The sequence below is a fragment of the Nyctereutes procyonoides genome, unplaced genomic scaffold (assembly GCF_905146905.1).
Source record: "Nyctereutes procyonoides isolate TBG_1078 unplaced genomic scaffold, NYPRO_anot_genome, whole genome shotgun sequence".
Lineage (NCBI taxonomy): Eukaryota > Metazoa > Chordata > Mammalia > Carnivora > Canidae > Nyctereutes > Nyctereutes procyonoides.
In genome coordinates, this window is record NW_026575146.1 from 1,687,196 (window position 1) to 1,700,509 (window position 13,314).

At 37.1% G+C, this 13,314-nt stretch overlaps 1 protein-coding gene across 2 annotated transcripts in view; it reads right to left on the reverse strand.

Annotated features, from left to right (window-relative positions):
• Positions 1–13,314, reverse strand: part of PLAGL1 (PLAG1 like zinc finger 1) — a 112,116-nt gene that overhangs the window by 83,447 nt on the left and 15,355 nt on the right. The gene's annotated exons all lie outside the window — the stretch shown is intronic.

Consider the following 13,314-nt stretch of genomic DNA (forward strand, 5'->3'; position numbering starts at 1 on the left):
TAAAACAAGAATATTTGGTGGCATGTGAATATTATGCTAAATTAAATTTCAGTGGCCATAAAGTTTTATTGGAAACTAGTCACTGTCATTCATTTACATATTGCCAATGGCTGCTTTCATGCTACAACAGCAGCAATCTGTTTGGCCCACAAAGCTGAAAATATTTGCTTGCCAGTCCTTTACAGAAAAAGGGCTCACAGATGCCCTAAAGGTCTAGGAACAATCCTGACTTCAACTCAAACCCCCCTGTATCTTGTTTTCATCTTTTGCCCTCCAATCCTTAATTATCCTGAAAAGTAATCTCCTCTCAGATTACCCTGAGCTTCCCCATCTCCTCTGAGTCTCTATTCCTATGGCTATCTATCCTATTGCCCTTTCCCCTGTGTACTCTGATCTTCTCCACTGTAGCAAGGTCCTGCCTGCCAGTCTCCTCCTCTACAAAGCTCTCTCCGGCTCTCCACCTTTACTCAAAGGCCTTGCTCTCCTCAAAGATACCCCACACCAAGGGCCTCTTGGTTGGAGGAGGTATACTTGCCAATGGCTATGCCACACTGAAAAAGGTTAAAAAGACAGCATGATTCTTAACCCTATCCCCACTGCTACATCATTGCTCTTTTATTCACATATTAAAACATCTCCTTTGGGACCCAGGACATCTGGCTCCTCTACTCTCTTCCCACCCCCACCACCATCATCCATAGACTGATTCACTATAGATTTTGAACAATGGAGGGCTTTGGCACTTGGCTCATATAATTTTCCCTCTAGTTGCCCCATCTTCTTGGGCCAATTCAACATCTATGTGGGTGATTTATGCAATACTTTGTTCTTAGAAGTCTTTTGCTTACTCCTAATGAAAAAAATCTCTCCACTCAAGCTATCTTCTGAATCCATGGCAACCTCCTAGACCTTCAACAGCTTGGAACAGCTCCACCCTAAGAAACTTTAAACTCCAGCATCCCCATCTCTGATCACAATTTCTGATGCTTTCAGCTTTCTCTGTTCTCCCAGCATATTTACTCTGCAGCAACACACATACACATGATACATATGTGTGTGCTTCGCTGGTTTTAGTTTCTTCATTAGCCAGCCCAGACTGTACAACTATTATCTCTCCATGGTCTTCTTCATCTTGACACCCTGCCTTTGCATTAAATCAAACTCCAAAGTTACAGCCTAATCAGCTAATAAGCATAGAAGGAGTAATTTAGAAAAGTAATATTTATAACTATCATAAAAATTGATAGATGCAAGAATCTTAAATGAATGCTAAAACTACTGGGTGAAAATTGGAGAGGAATAGGATATTTCCAGTCCATGTAGTCCCAAGCATTTATCTTCCCACACATTTCTTATTAATTAAAAAGGGGGAAAACCATAACTTGACAGCAGAGAAACCTAGCAAATACCACCTTAACCAAGTGATGATAGTTCATATCACCAGTAATAGGGTAGATTGGCATATGCTTCTTGATACAAGGCATAAATAAGGACACAACATCACATATATAGTATTTCTGCTGGGAACACAGAACCCAAGTTTATAATAAGGAAACAAACCAAAAGTTGAGGGTTATTCAAAAAACAGCTAGACTGTAGGTTTCAAAAACATCAATGTTACAAAAGACAGTGCTAACAAATTCTTCCAAATTAAGAGAGATTAAAAATCCCACTGAATGCAATGCCTAATGAATCCTGGAGAGTTTGGGGTTTTTTTTTAAGCTATAAATAAATATATAGCTATAAAGAGGTGCCTGACTGTCTCAATCAGTAGAGCATGTGATTCTTGATCTCGGGATTTTGAGTTCAAGCCCCACACTGGGTACAGAGATTACTTAAAAATCTTTTTTAAAAATATTGAGACAATTGGAAAAACCTGAATATGGACTGTACATTCAATAGTATTGTTCTGATGTTAAATTTCTTGAGTAATAATTGTACTGTTGTTATGTAGAAGAACATCATGGTTTCCAGGAGATAAATGCTAGAATGTTTATCAAAGTCTAACTTACTTTCCAATGGTTCAACAACATACATATTACATGCATAAAAATGATAAAGCAAATGTGTAAATATTAATAATTGGTGAATCTACACTAAGGGTATAGGGGAGTTTATTCTTTCAACTTTGTATTTTGAAAAACTTCAGAACCACAACAAATTTTCATAAACTCCAGCTCATGTCCAACCATCTATGGATGCTCTCACAGTCAAGTTGTTGAGAACTGCTGGAAAAATCCCCACGAATGAAGATATGTTTGAAGACTGAGCTATGCCCAATATTGCTTATTCAGCTTGCCACCTATTTGCTGGATAGCTTTCTGAAATCTTTCTCCTCTCCTCAAAACATTTCAAACACCCTCACCATCTTCCTACTTCCTGGAAAGCTGAGATTATCAAGAACAAACCCCTAACTTCCTCTTTCTCACACCACCTATGAGCTTGTCTTTATCAACCGTCCCACCCTTTGTTTTGTTCAGAGCTAATTCCCCCATGTGAATTCTTGTGTCCTCCAAATACTTCCAAAAACAAAAACAAAACTCATGCTGTCATTCAACATCCAATGCCCATCTTTAATTCTCCATTGGCTCTTTCTCCTCTGTAAACATGTTAAAGTTTCTCCCAACTTGAGAAAAAATTATACACAAGCCCCAAATCTCCTCTAGCTATACTTTGTGTCCTGGTTCCCCCCTACAAATCTTGAGAGTAAACCTTGCTTGGACTTTTTACTTCTTTAGCATCATTCATGCTTCAGATTTGGGGTCCCCAGTTGTCAGGTCTCCTCGGTCTCCCCCACTACTCTACCAATGCCCTTCTGTAATTGGAAAGCCAATAGAGAGTCCATCATCTGGGATCTCTCTGCAGCATTGGGTGTTACTCCTTCCTGCTTGGCAGGACCCTCTCTCCCAATGTCAATGGCACCTTTCTCTTTAGGCTTATCTCTTATTACTGTGACCATTCTTCCTAAGCTTCCTGGGAAGGATAGGAGACTCTACCAGAATATTTTGCCAGGGAATTCCAACAACATTCTCTTTCACAGGCTCCTGAAATGTCTTTGGCCCTCTAGTCTTGTTACTTGAAATATTAATACATAAGTGACCTTATCTAAACCACTAGTAGTAGCAGCAACAAATACATGCCAGATACTACATACACTAAGCACCTTTATGTTTCATTAGTTTCTTTGACATAGTAATCCAAGCAGGTACTATTATCACCTACATAGTATACACAAATTAAAAAATTTAGGGAGGGTAAAGAATTTGCCAAAAAATTTCTCGGCTAATATGTAAAAAGGTTTAAAACTCTGATTCCAGAGCCTGTACTGGTAACTCTCACAAAACCATTTAGATAAGACAGCATGGGCATAATAGCACATGACCAAAATAGAAACTAAACAGATAATAGGGCATTCTATAGGATCTGAATTAGTCCATATGCAGGATACTAAAAAAAAAAAAAAAAAGGAAAAAGGATTTTACATTCTGTATTTAATAATACCATGGGATGGGGTTAAGAGGCCCTACAAGTTCTATTTTGTTAGGAAATTTTAGCAATTATTACTGTACTTTTTGTGTCACTAAAGTTTATTAATATCTTTTCTAAGATTATTTCATCTGTTGATAATCTTGAAGATACGGTACCCCTACTTTTTGTGAGTCTTTTCTTATAGTTGCTTTCTTATTCTGTCCTTCAGGGGACATTTTTGCAGGAAAAATAAACTTTCATAGAAAAAGAGGCTTGTGGGCACCCTGGGTAGCTCAGCGGTTTAGCGCCGACTTCAGCCTGGGGCGTGATCCTGAAGACCTGGGATTGAGTCCCACATTGGGCTCCCTGCATGCAGCCAGCTTCTCCCTTTGCCTATGTCTCTGCCTCTCTTTTTCTCTGTGTCTCTCATGAATAAATAAATAAAATATTTTTAAAAAAGAAAAAAAGAGGTTTGTTCTTTCATAATCGAATAATTACATAGAGAAAGGATATAGAGAAATTCTAAACTGCCATTGTTTCCCCACCTGCCTACAAACATACAAAATTTGTAATACATGGTAAACATGGAGGTCATTTTTGTGAGCAGTGCCTCTGAGACATGATCCAGTAGATTTTTGTCCTATTGTCATTTTAAAGTCACTGACAGATTTATTTCACTCTGGCATGCCATCAGTTGAGCTTTTAGGCAGTGGGAGTAATAAAATTCCACAAAGAAATTAAAGACTCTCAATGTCTGGATCATGCAGTTCTTTTCCTTTGTGAAAGCAATTAGAAAGGAAAGGAGATCTAACTGTATATTGGTAGCATTCCAGGAGGATATCAAAAGGTCAGATAGTCATGGAATCACAGAACTGAAAATTGAAAGATACCTGCTCTCTGGACGATAACTTAATATTCCTCATTTTACAGATGAGGCTTGGATCAAGACCCAGAGAGGCTTACTGCTAAGAAATGGAAAGAGAGAGGAGAAGGTAGCTGCAGAAGAGATGATCTAGTGCTCTTGTCTGAATCAGATCTGGGTCTTTGAGCCAGAGGTTCAGAATCACCCAAAGAACTTTCAAAACCCATATGCTAAGGACAAGCCATAGACTGGGAGAAAATATTTGCAAACCACAAATCTAATATTTATATTTGGATATACAAAGAGTATTTAAAACGTCAACAACAAAACCAATTTAAAAATGGGCAAAAGACTCAAACAGACCATTTACCAGAGGAAATATACAGATGGCATATATGCATATGAAAAGATACTCAACATCGTTAGTCATTAGGGGAATGCAAATTAAGACAAGATACCACTACACATTTATAAGAATGGCTAAAATCCAAAAATCTGACAATACCAAATGCTAGCAAGCATGCAGGGCAATAATCCATCATTGTTTGTGGGGATACAAAATAGCATAGCTACTTTGGAAGACAGATTGGCAGTTTATTACAAAGCTAAACATAAACAACCCATACCAAAAAAAACAAAACAAAAAAAAAAAAAAAAAAACAACCCATACCATCCAGCCATTGCTCTCCTTGGTATTTACTCAACTGATTGAAAAACATATGTCCACACAAAAATCTGCACATAAATGTTTATAGCAGCTTTATTCATAATTGCCAAAAACTGGGAGCAACTAAGATGTCCTTCATATGAATGGATAAACAAACTATGATACAACCATATTATAAAATAGTCTTCCACAATCAAAAGGAATGAGCTATTAATTCATGCAACATAGAAGAATCTTAAATGCATATTGCTAAAGAAAAGGATCTAGTTTCAAAAGACTACATACCATATGCTTCCATTCGCCTAATTTTTGGAAAAGGGGATGCTGAAGAGATGAAAAGCAGATTAAACTCACCAGAAATTTTGGGAGGGAAGAATACCGAATACTCTTGGTGAAGCACAGGAGTTGTTGTTTAAGGATGGTGGAGCAATTCTGGATGGTGACACAGTAGTGAATACAGAACACTATGCATTTAACAAAGTCCATAGAATTATTCAGCATGAAAAGTAAACCTTATTGTATGCATAAATACTTTTTTAAAAAATCAGCCAGGGACTCATGAATGCAGACTGTGACAAAATAATCTAACTGTATTACTAATGTATAAACTCACTGTAGGGAATCGGAGGAAAAAAAAAGGTGTTGACCTAAGTAACTTTAGAAATGACTAAAGACAAAAGAAACTGTACATAAGCACTGAACTCCAGTCAGTAAAGTTATTTCCCGTGAGGGTACAAGTTAACAGTTCTGAAACCACTGTACATGCATACTGGGAATGAAAAATTAGTAAACAGATGGTGATAATGGAAGCCAAGATTTTCTCACTGTTGGAGTGGAGAGGTTACAGATAGGAGAGGGGAAGGCTAGTATAAGCCATGTAGTCCTGGGTTAGAGTCAGAGATAACATTATGAACTCATGTTTACCGTAATAAAGATATGGACAGATGTAGAAATGGTTACAGGTATATGTGATACACAGGTTAACATTTCCTACTTCTGCCTATCGAGAAGACCCAGATGCAGTAACACCCAGTAACCATGAGCACACCCAACACTCAAATCTTTGTTTCGAATACAATCCTCCAATAAAAGGAACCAGCCCCCTTGGGAAAAAATCGCTGGTTTTAGGGCTGGAGCAGGAAATAACACAAGACAAACCTCCAGCATCCTGTATTGCCAGAAAACAACAAAGTGCTCAAAAACAAAATGATAATGGCAGTATGTCAGAGAGACACAGAAGCCAACCTAAAAGAGTTCCCTGTGACCAAAACTGGAATCATCTGAGCAACAAAATAATTCATAGAGTACTGAATTACAAGCCAAGGTCCAAAATAAATACTCGTTTATATCAGTACTGACAAATCCCATGTAGAAGAATTCCAAATAATTTATGTATATATCCTGCCTTCAAGGAAGGGAGCATAACTCCTCCCTCCCTAGGTAGTGGGCTGCACACAGTGACGTTCTTCCAAAGTGTACAGTATGGAAAGGGGAATAAAGGGTAGCACTGGAGCACTGACGGACAGTACCTCAGCCAGGGGATCTAGGTAAACATCGGCTGTGACACGTCATACTCATAGCATAGGCCCTATTCCTTTACCTCTATGGTCTTCATCTCCAAAATGCCTGTTAACCAAAAGAAAAACCATCAAACAAACCCAAATTAAGGGACTTTCTGCAAAATACCTGAGCAATACTTCTGAAAACTGTCAAGGTCATTAAAAAAAAAAAAGGACAATGAGATACTGTCATTGCCAACAGGTCCCTAAAGAGACATGAGGATTAAATTTAATGTGTTCTCCTGGATGGGATCCTGAAAAAGAAAATCAAGGAAGAACTAAAAAGCTGAATAAAGTATGTAGTTGCCTTAATAATAATATAATTGTTAGCCCATTCATTGTGACAAATATACCACAGAAATGTTAGGATGTTAATAATGGGGGAAACTGGGTGCTGGGTATCTGGGAACTCTCCATTGCCTTTGCAACTTTTTTTGTAAATCTAAAAATACTCTAAAATAATAAATGTATTTAAAAGAAAAAGAAATCCTGGTCTGACAGGAATACTAAGTAATGGATAGCAAATGGACACAACCTACCTCTGAAGAATTTCTCCAATTTACCCCAGCACCTGATTACTCACCCAACTCATTCATTCATATATTCCATACTTATAGAAAGTGGACTGTGTGCCCCAGGAGCTCTGCAAAGTACTGTGAATCAAAACCTAATAAGCCGCTGTTTTCCAAATAATGAGCCACAAACCATTAGTGTGCCAAAGAGCCAATACAGTGTATCACACTTAGCATTTTTCCCTAATGAAATGAAAGAATTAAAAAATATGGATGCAGGGGCATCTGGGTGGTATTCAACTCTTTATTTCAGCTTGGGTCATGATCTCAGAGTTGTGAGATCACATATGATCTAAGAACAGAGCCTGCTTAGGATTCTCTCCCTTCCTCTTCCTCTGCCCCTCACCCCCTCAAAATCAGAATGCAATTTCCACAAAAATATTTTGCTTTGGTGGAATTATTTTGGGGATGTGTGTGTGTGTGTCCTGGATGATGATGTAAAATGTACTTCCTAACATAGGTTAAAGTCAAAAGAAACTTGAAAGTACACAATAAATTATGTCCCTAGCTGCAAATTGCTTAAATTTAGTAGGAGAAAAGATACAAGTAAATTTTAGAAGATTTTTTTTAACTATAGCATAACAAAATGGTTTTCTATGATTCAGACAAAAAAAAGTACAATGCCAACCAATCCACACAATCTTAGCCTAAGCAGTAACATTGCATATTTATGGTGATTTACTTATAATTTATCCTATCTGTAAGGACAGAATTATGTCTCCTTCCCAAATTCATATATTGAAGCCTTAACTCCAAATGTAACTGAATTTGGAAATAAAGCCTTTAGGGAGATACTAAGGTTAAATGCGGGCATTAGGGTTGGCTCTTAATCTGGTGGTAAGTGGTATCTCTAAAGGATGAGGAGACACTGGAGCTCCCTCTCCATGACCATAGAGAAGAGCAAGTGAGGACCCAGTGAGAAAGTGGCCATCTGGGATCCCTGGGTGGCTCAGTGGTTTAGCGCCTGCTTTTGGCCCAGGGTATGATCCTGGAGTCCTGGAATTGAGTCCCATGTCGGGCTCCCTTCATGGAGCCTGCTTCTCCCTCTGCCTGTGTCTCTGCTTTTTTCTCTCTCTCTCTCATGAATAAATAAATAAAATCTTTTTTTTTTAATAAATAAAATCTTAAAAAAAACTAGGACAAAAGTATTTAAAAAAAAAGAAAAGAAAGAAAAGAAAAGAAAAGAAGAAAAGAAAAGAAAAGAAAAGAAAAGAAAAGAAGCCATCTACAAGCCCAGAAGAAAGGTCACACCAAACATTAATACTGATGGCACTTTGATTTTCGACCGCTAGCTTCCTGAACTATGAGAGAATAAATCTCTGTTGTTTAAGCCACCTGGTATGTGGTATTTTGTGACAGTAGCCCCAGCAGACTAATACTACTATACCTTCAGAAGGAATTCAAGCAGCCAACTAAGATAGTCACCAAGCTATCAAATTTAAAGACCTGGCACTCAGTTGCTGTGCACATTTTCTTTACAAATGACCTAATAAATTACTGATGGCATTTTTCTATAGAAATGCGTACATCCATGATTTTCCATTAATTATACATAAGTTTCTGATTTGTTTACTGATTTAACTGTTATTTTAAGTTACAATATATACACATTTCTAATCTCTAGGTCACTTCCATAAGCACTCAATGATGCTTAAGATCAATTAGTATTAAAAAAAAAAGATCATTTAGTATTTAATCCTACGATGACCTGTAAATCATCGCAACTACTAGCAAGCAGGTGGAAAATTTTCTATTTAAAGGCAAGAAAAAGTAACTTTTCAATTGAAGATTTCCAGGTTGGACCAATTCGCCTTAGGTTTCTCAAATGCAAATTAAGCCTATTAATACAACCTAGCATTGACATTTTGTCTGAAGTATAAAGTGATTAAGAAGTTAAATCTAAGTATTCAGAGTAAAAAGTGAAATTGCAAGTAAGAGCCTTCTTTTTGTTGCTTTCACAATTCCCAGAAAAGAGGCTAAGGAGGAAGAGAAAACAGAACAAAAGAATAGTAGGAAGGGACAGGGGAGAAGGAGCAAATGCGCAGATGAGAGGGTGCATAAAATACTGAAATCTGAGGGAATAAAATGACAACAGCCAAAATGACAGCACTGATCCTCACTCCCCCTGAGCTCCACCATCCACCAAACCATACTGCAAAGGACCTAGAAAGGTACCAGTACATTCAGATTCTGAGACTGTGCCACAGTGAAAGCGTGTTTAAGTGTTCCTCTTTTGAAATGAGGTTAGATCTTTGAAACAATCTCTTTACTGGGAAACACTTGGCTCTGTTGGGGAAATCTTAATCATGTCTACTAAACTATTATATTTCCTTTCTAATTATCTCAATTTATCCAATCTTGCTGATACGGGTACAGACCCACATATAATAAGATCCCAAAGAAAGAATTTGGATGTTCTCAATTGCCTTAGAGTATCATTCATTTTCTGGAATAAAACAAGTACCTTATAGAATTTTAAGGAAAAAACAAGGTCGAGGAAATATAAAGAAATCAAAACTCCCCAAATGCATAGAACTGTCCCTTTGGAGTTGCAGTCCTTCTAAGAATTTAACTGAGGGTGCATATAGGTCTTTATCAAGTTTACTTATTACAATTTTATTCTATAACCAAAGCAGAGGTCTTTTGTGCAGTTAATTATTTAACTATATACAGTTACTGTATAAGCCATTAACTTTTGAAGCATCTCTCTTTTGAATACTCTAAAAATAACTTTCTCTTATAAGTGCTCCAGAATATATTAGCATAAAACACATTAGACCTTTTAAGCTATATTCTTAAAAGTCAGATCTCTGGGGGCACCTGGGTGGCTCAGTTCGATTAAGTGTCCAATTCTTGATTTTGGCTCAGGTCATGATCTCAGGGTCGTGAGATGGAGCCCCACATCTGGTTCCTCCCCCCTGCAGGGAGTCTGCTGGAGAGATTCTCTCCCTCTCCCCCTCCACCCCCACTTCTCTCTCAAATAAATAAATTAATTTAAAAAAAGTTGAATCTCTGTCATCTTCTAATACAAATGTTTATCTTAATTGTGGTGGCAGCTCCAAAGATAAACACATTTATCAAAACTCAAGCTGTATAGTGAGATTGGTTACATTTTATTGTTTGTAAGTTATAAATCAGTAGAGCTAAGAAAAAAAGTCTCTACCAAGGGTTATGACGACATAGAAACCAAAAAAGGGGGGAAAAAGGCTTAAGTTAAAAAGAAAGCCATGCTACTATTAGGAGGAAGAATTTAAGAGAGAAACTTTTTTTAAAAAATCACTATTACGTGCTAATTTTAGGGTTCCATTGTAACTTGAGCTGCACTTTGTCAATGGCGAAATACATAAAAGAGAACATTCCCTAAGATCCTGATATCTGACAATGGAAGAAAAGAAGAAAATCTGGATAAACTAGCTCTATTCTAGACAAACAACCATGGTTTTCTTTTGCTCCACTTATGGGCTGCTGAAGGCGTGAAGAATGTCAAGTAGTCAAAGCCAACGGACCCTACAAAGTACATAGTATATGATGCATGTACCATCAGTATCACCCATATTGTAAGTTCCTTACTAGAAAAAGACAGGCTTGTTTTAGAAGTTTAAGAAGAACCAGAAGACATTTTAAATGGTAGTAATAATAAACATCATCCTACCATGTAATTACAATTATTAATATGCCTTCCATTTATTCCTTTCCATTTTTTATATTATTGAAAGGATCTGGATTAGATACAGTGATTCTGGCCTCAATCTGAACATAAACATCTTCCTAAGACATTCATTTATAGGCATATGAGGAGCTTCCTGTAAATACTATTTATACAGGTTGCAACTGATAATATATATTGCTGTATAGCAATATTAAATTAGCAACCATTCTTCAATTATTGTACCTCTATATTATCAGTTTAAAAAAATCACAATCAATGCAGTAAACCCCTTTTCATATAAAGTGTTCAGTATACTTAAAAGTTACTTTTTGAGGTAAGGAATGCCTTCTTAAGTTTGACACAAACTCGAAAAGCTATGAAAAAAATTGATAAATTCAACTATATAACAAAATCAAATTTTTGGCCTGACAAAAGACACCATGAGCACAGTTACAAGACAACAAACTGGGAGGTGGGGGGCTATGATGCATGATAAAGGACTAATTTCCTATATACGTAGAGAGCATGTCTATAGATCAGTAAGGAAAAGAACAACACAATAGAAAAATGAGCAAAGGATAGGAAGAGACACAATTCACTTAGTGAAGAGTATGCAGATAATTCTTAAATCTATTAAAAGACACTCCTTCTAATCTTAAGAGAAATGCAAATTAAAACTATGCTGAGATTTTTCACTTATCGCATTGGCAAAGATTCCAAGATTTTAACACATATTGTGCTGTCAAGGGTTTAGAGAAAGGGACTGTTACCTTTCCCCAAGAAGAGGCTCTTCATGTACTGACATGTAACAAATTGCCAAGGTATTAAGTAAGTAAAACATGGAAATACTGACCAGTTTAGATAGTGTGTTAACATTTCTGTAAAAATGGAGTGTGGAGAGGGGATAATACGCCCTCCCCCTACATATACGCAGGCATTTGGTTGAATAACGAACAATATTACTCTGAAAAGAAACACAGGGTTTTTTTTCATACACCTTAGTGTCAGGGATTCACAAGAGCAAGCACACTTCTTCACTGTCCACTCTTTGGTGACTTTTGAATTGAAAAACATTTTAGCATATTCCTATTGGAAAAATAAAACTCCAGTTTTAAAGTTTAAATAAAGTTTAAATAATTTCTTTAGGATAGATATCTAAAAGTAGAATCTTCCAGCCAAGGAGTCTAAGCATTATGACTATTGATTGTGGAACTGCTTTCCCAAAGGGCTTAAACTCTTTCTGGTAGCAATATGTAAGGATATTTTGCAGGCATTATAGGCAACACTTTAAAAAAAAAAAGTAATACTACACTCAATGTGGGGCTCAAACTAATGACCCCAAGATCAAGATGTCATATGCTCTACTGACCAAGCAAACTACCCTGCCACCCCAAGATCTTTATATTTGAGAAAGTGATTAGGAAAAAAAATGGCATCATTTTGATTTGCCTACCTCGATTACTAGTGAGTCTGAGCATTTTCTCCCTTTTGTTAGCTCTTTATATTTGTTCTTTTGTGACTTACCAGTCATCACTTTTCTCCTTTACGCATTGGAGAGAATGTTTTTTCTAAAATATATTATGCCATATATCAACCTTCTGTCACTTACTGCACCTTTTTAAAAATCGTTTTGAAGCTTTTAGTTTGTATTTGACAGAAGTTTTAGCCTCTCCTATGGTCAAATATAGTCCTCATTTCCTCTGTCTAGTTCAGCCCAAACATTCTTTTGTTGCTTCTACATACCAGGCAATCACTAAGCCCTGGGAGTTGTTGAGAGGCACAGTCTATAAAGGTGACTGACACATGAAAGCTAATTCTTATACAGCATGGTAAGTGAAAGTGAAGAACAACATGCTATTATGGACACACAGCATTAGGGCACTTAGCTCAACTCAGCAGCAGAGGCCAATTTTCTAAAAGAAATTTTTCTATACATTTAGAAGAAGACATTTGAATGGGGCAAGGACAGAAGATACAATGGATTGAGTGTCTATGTTCCATGCAAATTCATATGTTGAAGTCCTAATCCCCAATGTGATAGTACTTGGAGCTGGAGACTCTGGAAGATACTCTGGTTTAGATGAGGTCATGAGAGTAGAGTCCCAATGATGGTATTAGTGCCCTTAAAAGGAGATGATGAGACCAGAGTTCTCTGTCTACATGCCCAAAGCAAGAAAGGCTAGGTCAGGATATAATTGGGAAAAAAGGTCTTCACCAGCAACCCAACCATGTTGGCACCCTGATCTTAGACTTCCAGCCTCCAGAACCAGGAGAAGTCTTCATTGTTTAAACCACCCAGACAATAGATATCTGTTTTAATGTCCTGAACTAAGAAATTGGTACCGAGAAGTGGGCGGTGCTTTGGCAAATACCTAAGAATATGGATGAGACTTTGGAACCAGGTAGAGGCTGCAAAAGATTTTGAGGTGTATGCTAGAAAAAGCCAAGATTGCTTGTAGAGACTTATTTTTTTAATATTTTATTTATTTATTCATAAGAGACATACAGAGAGAGGCAGAGACACAGGCTCCCCTCTC